The 7,376-nt window shown below is 28.2% G+C and overlaps 1 pseudogene; it reads right to left on the reverse strand.

Moving 5' to 3' along the window:
- Positions 1 to 4,030: 4,030 nt before the first annotated feature.
- Positions 4,031 to 5,986, reverse strand: LOC149894677 (uncharacterized; annotated as a pseudogene).
- Positions 5,987 to 7,376: the final 1,390 nt, after the last annotated feature.

Raw genomic sequence — 7,376 nt, forward strand, 5'->3', positions numbered from 1 at the left:
ACCTTTTAGGAGGTGAATCAAAGCCTAACTTCAAATAGTATTCTATTCAGCAACAGAAATGGTGTTTGGTGTTTTTCAAAATAATGCATTTTTATTCGAATCTGAAGTTTGTGACATTTGTCGTAAAGACAAAATGTTTCGTTGGGTAAACCTCTCATTGAAAACAAAAACAGGTATGCGAAACAAAAAAAAAAAAAAAAAAAAAAAAAAAAAGAAAATTAAAAACAGTTAATTTAAACATTTACTCAAAAACCACACCAAATTTTTTTGAAAGAATTAAATCAGGCACAAGCCTCTTTTCTAACTGGACTTTTTGTAGAGTGATATCAGAGTATAAGGCAGGAATTGCTTAGAAAATATTGTAACGAAATTATTCTGAATAAAAAATTTTTCTAAAATTATGAAGTCTTTTTTTTAGTTATTAACGCGAAATGTTGTTAAAGCAATTTTAAGCGGATGAAAGCCCACGTTTTTTTCCTTTAAGTGCTTCCCCTTTTTTGTTTTTAATCAACAAAATAATTGGCTTAATTGGTCAGATTGTGGTTTTTAGTTATGGCTACGCGCCTTTAACACCCCCAACTTTTTTTCCAACTTTTGATTAAAGTTTTATACATCGTAGCGCGGTGTGGATTAACTTAATGCCTCCCCTGAGTGACAAAATAAAACTTTAAAAGAAGTTAATGAAGTCGTGTTTTTCAAACCAAAACAAGATAACGAATTTCTTTTTTCTCAACCAAGTTTACTTTAAATTGTGAAAAGCAAAATGATAATAAGATATTGCTTAAATTAGGGTTGTTTTGAAATTCCTAATAAAATTCCTTTCTTATTTTAAGGGAATGTTTTTTTATGAGCAATTCACTACTACCAACAAATCTTAATGCTTGAACAACAGTTGTTTCTTAAGTTCGCCAATGATGTCGAGCCTTCTAGATAATCTACTTTAGTTTAAAGATTATTACAAACTTTTAAATTTGTGACACAACTGAGAATGTCCGGTTTTTTTTTTCGAAAAAGCTTGTTTTTATCTTCGTTATCTTTCCATGACTGTTCAAAGACTGTTCGGCATTTTAAACACTTTAAACCAATCGCATTTTAGCTCATTAGTATAAATACAGATTTTCAAAATTTTTGGCTCAACGTATAATTTTAAATCTTCTCGACTGAAAGAATCAACTACGACTCAATTAAAAGGTCCTACTACTTGTGAGTATCCAACCTGATGGTTCAACTTTACAACAGTGACTACCGATTCATCATTAACAACATTCAATGTGTTGTATGTTTGTTACTCTATAAGATATTCGACGACGGTAGCTAGAAGATTCTTCAATTTTGACTGCCAGAGGTAACCGTTTAGAAAACTGAAACTTGGTCTGTTTTTCCTACCTTTACGAAGCTTTACAGTCAACGTTCTTATAGTTTAATGTGATAGACTTTTGACTTTTTTTTTTGAATAAGTAAAGTCATTCAAGGCTTGTGTATTTTTGCTTTTAACTGTGAAAATTAGTTATCGAAGATATATACAAACCCAACAGCTACCCAAACTTTTAATACAACTATCTTAAAGAACTTTTCTACTAATTTAACATAAAATTAGAGAAATTAAAAACATGTCAGTTGTGGTCTCTCTTCAGAGCTGTGTGGAGTTGATAACCTCTGCCAAAAAGAACAAAGCTTATGTCAATAAATACATGTGCATTCTGACACAAGTTATGAAAGTTTTAAATGGTTTAGATTATAATTTTATGCGACATGCAGAGTTTTACCATGATTTGAAAGAGACGCTTAACAAGATTCAGAATCAAATCAATATCTTGATGCACCGTACAAAATTTCTGCAACTTATAATGGCAAAGAAAGATAGTGTAACTTTTTATCAAATTCAACAGCATATTGATGGCATTTGTGGACGTATTGTTCTTGCATCTTCGCAAAAGCAGCTAGCTAGAAGAGGCAATTCTGCTCAATAATTATTGTGTACTGTACTTTTTTTAATCTTGAAATTAATTTATGTAATATTTATTGTTTAGTAAATCTCAATATAAGTTTAGTGCTTCCTAATTGAGTTGTGGTTCAGCTTTATGTCGGAACCTCTTTCTCCTTAGGTTGTTTTAAATTTCAAAAGCTATCAAGCAGTTATGCAATCATGTTAGGCTAAAGGTCCTGATTTCTTTTAACTACTAGTTTGGCTAATTTGTTTTTATTTTAATTCAAATCAAGGTCTTCTAAGAAAAAGACAACTGCTTTTTAAAGCAAAAACCTACTAAAAATTAAAATAAGTTATAATTCAAACATGTTCTTGTTTTAGATGCATTTAAACATGTTTCAGTGTCTAAAAAGGTTCTTGTCTTTATTTTTAAAACATCAAAAGTTGTGGTCTTAAATGGTTTATGTTTCAATCTGATTTTATGTTCAATTAATCCTAACATTAATCTAAGCACAATAACAGCAATTATGATCCTATCTCTAATTTTTACTGAGTTGTTAGGCATGATGTAAATGAAGTTTCTCTTATTCGTGATTCTTAAAAATTTCTAATTACTAATATTGACTATACACGCTCATACTTTGACATGAGTTCTAATTGTCTTTAAAATATGATCAGAGTTTATGCCAAAATATTGTGCATAATATGAGATTCAAAACATTGCCACATCGTGGTAATACGAAAGTTACTTTTTTGGAATACCTAGGAGAGTGTACAGAAGAAAAACAGGAAAACAATTCCATTAAAGAATAACTAGTGTACTTCTAGGTATTAATCAAACTGATCTTAACCTGGGGCTTATAGACCCTCTACTTGAACCTCAGAGCCCTAAAGTTTTTAAGCATTTCAGTGCAGAAAAATTACTAGTTTTAAAAGAATAAATTGTACCCTTATCAATGGCGAAATCACAAAATTTAACGTGATAAAAATCATCGCTCTCCTATACAATCTATCAATGATCAATGTATCAATGAATAACATTGATATGGGATTTTATTAGGAATTATACTATTAATTATTTTTAACAAAATCCTTCTAAATCAGTCTGAAGTTTATAACATTAAAATTTAAAACTGTAATGAAAAACATTTTTTCTTCTATTCTACATGGAAGTAAGCAAGGATACACCAGTTAAGTTTGATTTGAAAAAAGGTTTTAAAAAACCAATCTCCCGCCCATACTTAAACAATAACTTCCTAGTTATTGCGCGACAGTTGTTTATTTAAGGAGCACATACATAATGTAACACAGCACAATGTAACCTAAAAACGAACACAACCAGCTGAAGACTTAAGTAAACATCAAAACAAAAAAAGTTATTGCAAAAAAGTGTAAATCAATATCTTTTCCATGTCACGTTATTTCCAGAATTGAAAATTTATAATCGACAATCTGAGATGTAAGAGATTTTAGGAAAATATCATAAGAATTCAGAATATAACAATTTTTCATAATGGTCACTTTAAAAACACTCTACGTCGATTTCCGACCATTTAAATACATTTTTACATTTACTAAATAGCGTAAAGTATATAGTTTATAAATAGAATAAAATGTGGGTAATTCCACATCAAATCACCCAGTCCATTGAACCATGTGTCTTCCTTTTGTGTTATATTTTGACACATTATTCCTTATTATAAAAAAATATTACATGCAAAATTTCAGCTAAAAATGTTGAGCGGTTGACAAGATACTGCAATTTTAATATTGACCTGGTTTCCCAAAATAACCCGGTTTTCATAACATTCTGAAAAAACATTTTTCTTAAAAAAATAAGAAATAAAAATGGCAAAAATATGAAAATAAACATATATAATGTTTTTTTGATGCTGAATTCAATAAAAGTACTTAAAATGCTCAAATATAAAAGGAACATGCTTAAAAGTTAATAAAACATCTAGTTTCTATAAACCAACTTTGGGGCCCAATATCTCAAAACACCCCCGTCAATTTTTTTTTTTTTTTGCTGTTAATATTTTCAACTGCTCACAATCTTACTAGGCACAAAAAATCTAACTGGAAAAACAACTGAAACATATGGAACTTTAATTTCAAAGATCTATTACTTTTTCAAGAAATTCCCAAAAAATATTTGTAAATAAAATAAAAATAAGTTAATCGTAATTTAAACAGTCACTTAAATATACAAGATTTTTAAAGGTATCGAAGATGTAAGTTATTTTGACTGTGTTTGTAATAGTTTACAATACTGTTCCCATTTTACTTGTACTTCCTCTATTTCAGCATTTTCAAACACATAGTTTCTACCGGAACTAGAGCAAGCTTATGGAACAGATAGTTTTTTCAATATGTTGGTGTTGGGAATAAAACAGTAGTTGTCTCTTTCAGGCCAGTTAAAACAGATTGATGGACCATTTGGGTGAAGAAATTTAACTTTAGCATCAACTTCTTCTAGGTTGGATTTAGTTACAATGCCGATCCATTACTACACAGACTACAGCTACATAACAACCTAAAGCAACAGTATCAAGTTGAAATATATCTTGTTTCTTTTTAAGATTGTGGATTATTAAATAATTAATGTCCGTACTACACCTCTTTGCCCCAACCCTTTAATCTACAAGATCATAAATTGATGAAAGCTACCAGTACCAGGTAGAGTTGTTACACCAGTGTACCTTTCTTTTTGCTCTTCATGTTGCAATTGTAAGTCCAATCCCTTTATGTAAATGAAGTTAACAACCTTGATTTTCTCAATACAAAATTCATACATAGCTTCTGATGTGAGAATTTGGTTTCTGTATGGTCGTTTTAAACTTTTTTGTGCTGTTAACCTTTTTACAGTACCGCCAATCCCATTGCATGGTGACTTTCCATGGGACGTGGCAAAAAAGTTCCATTCAACTTTAAGGTCAAATTCACTTTCTAAGGTCAAATTCACATAGATTGTAAAAGCTTTTACAATTTTTGTACTGCCCTGCGCAACCATCAGTGAATATATGTAATTTAGACAGATTGGAAAATTTTTTGATAAAGAAATAATTCAAACCTTTTCAGAATCCCTCTGTTGTATATTTTTTTACACTGATAGATATTGGTTATTTTCATTATAGATATATTATATATATATACAATCTGCATATATATATATGAAATATATATATATGAAATTGTTAATTTGTTAAAATTTAAATAAAATTTACCAATAAATATTGTTTTATAACTGAACTTTTTATAAACTAGTTATTATAAACTTTTACAAAATATAGTTGTCAAAATTTTAAAAACAAATGCACATCAATATCACACTTATTCAGTTTTTATATAAAAACAAAACAGGATGTTTTTTTCAGTTGTTAAGATCAAATAACTAAGTTATCATATAATTAAGACTTCCTTAAATATAACAAAATTTTTTTTTTTTTTTTTTTTTTTTTTAAGGAGTCTATAAACTAAATATAATATTTTACAGAATTCTATTTGCATTTTTTTTAAAATAATTTCTTCAAAAAGTAATAAATCATTGAAACTAAAGCTCCATATGTTTCAGTTGTTTTTCCAGTTAGATTTTTTGTGCCTAGTAAGATTATAAGCAGTTGAAAATATTAACAGCAAAAAAAAAAAAATTTGACAGGGGTGTTTTGAGATATTGGGCCCCAAAGTTGGTTTATAGAAACTAGATGTTTTATTAACTTTTAAGCATGTTCCTTTTATATTTGAGCATTTTAAGTACTTTTATTGAATTCAGCATCAAAAAAACATTATATATGTTTATTTTCATATTTTTGCCATTTTTATTTCTTATTTTTTTAAGAAAAATGTTTTTTCAGAATGTTATGAAAACCGGGTTATTTTGGGAAACCAGGTCAATATTAAAATTGCAGTATCTTGTCAACCGCTCAACATTTTTAGCTGAAATTTTATGTGTTAACTTTTCTTTTTAAGATGCAACAGCCAAAGAAATTTTTAAAAAATTTGAGGACCCATGGTTCAAAATTTTCTAAATTTTGGGTGATTTGATGCGGAATTACCCATATATCGTTTTATTAAATAGAGTTTAACGTGTTTCTCATTTAATACGTTATGCACTTTTTCCCTATTTTAACATGATTTATATGTCACATGTCACGTGTGTTATGTATAATCTTTTATGTTACAACCTTTTTTTACGCTCATGACTTCTTTTTTAACCATAACGCGAAGAAGTTTTATTTTTAAATTTTAAACTACAGTAATTAATGCAACTGTAAGCGTTTGTTTTCTTTGTGCCTTAAATTGTACCCAACAATTCTTAACGCTATTTTAAAAAAGAAAATCAATGTTAAAATTCATTCAAATATTAAAAACGTTTTGGAGCCATTTTGATCTGCAGAAAAAAAACGAGACAAAATGAAGACGTTCTCTTAGACTACTATCTTTTAAAGGCGGTTCTATAGTTAGATTAAAAAGACATATAGGAAAAGTTCATAATTTCATTTTTCAAAAAGGGGGAAGAGTCAGCTAATAAATAATATTGCATTCAATCAAATTTAAATGATAAATGAAATGTTACTGGGTAAAAAGCTTATTTGTTTTACAGCTGCAGATAGATTTTCTATAAAAGGAATAAGAAAATCTGATGAAGTTTGCGAGTTGCATCGAGAAAAAGACTACCTTTCCCCAAAAATTCAAATAGATGTCATGACTCTTATCTACAATTATAATAAGGAAGTCGTTAAAAAAAAAAAAAAAAAAATTTAAAATGAAAGAAATTGGATTCAAACTTTTAGATAAATAGATAAATATTTTTATATAAATAGATTTAGATAAATATTCAAAAAATTAAACTTTAAATATTTTTACTTCATTGGAAGATTTATAATCTTGAATTAGAAAGACTGAAAAGGTTGTTTAAGTCTAATGATTTATTTAATCAAAAGTTGTCAGCTGATACACTTTGTTCTAGATATGATGATCCTTCGGAAATGGTAAAAAATAGGCAATGACTTTCTTACTTTTTAAAAGTAAGATGATAATAACATTCAATTTGTCAATGAAGGAGATCTTTAAAAAAAATTTTTCACTTTAAAACATCATTCCAAAGATCATTTTGTGAAAGGACTAAAACGAAATTTGGATTCAAAAGGAATTTAATGTTGACCATGATTTAAATTAATCAAGATCAAAAAAGTAGCAAAATCCACAAAAATTTTAGCATCTCCGGTGAATTTAGGATTAGAAAAACTAATGGTGTCTGATGTCTTAAACTTTTTTTGATTGAAAATTTAGCAAAAACCTTAGGTTCTAAAACGATTGAGGTTCTGAAATGATTTTTAGAAGAAATGCAATATTATTGATAGCTTAAGACATATTGATCTTATGCTTAAAGAACTTGATGTTAAAGAAAACTGTTTAGTCAAGGAATGGTCTGATTAAAAGATTGCTC

This window comes from Hydra viridissima, unplaced genomic scaffold, assembly GCF_058129835.1.
Source record: "Hydra viridissima isolate aposymbiotic clone 2 unplaced genomic scaffold, HvirCarnegie_v1 scaffold_1, whole genome shotgun sequence".
NCBI lineage: Eukaryota > Metazoa > Cnidaria > Hydrozoa > Anthoathecata > Hydridae > Hydra > Hydra viridissima.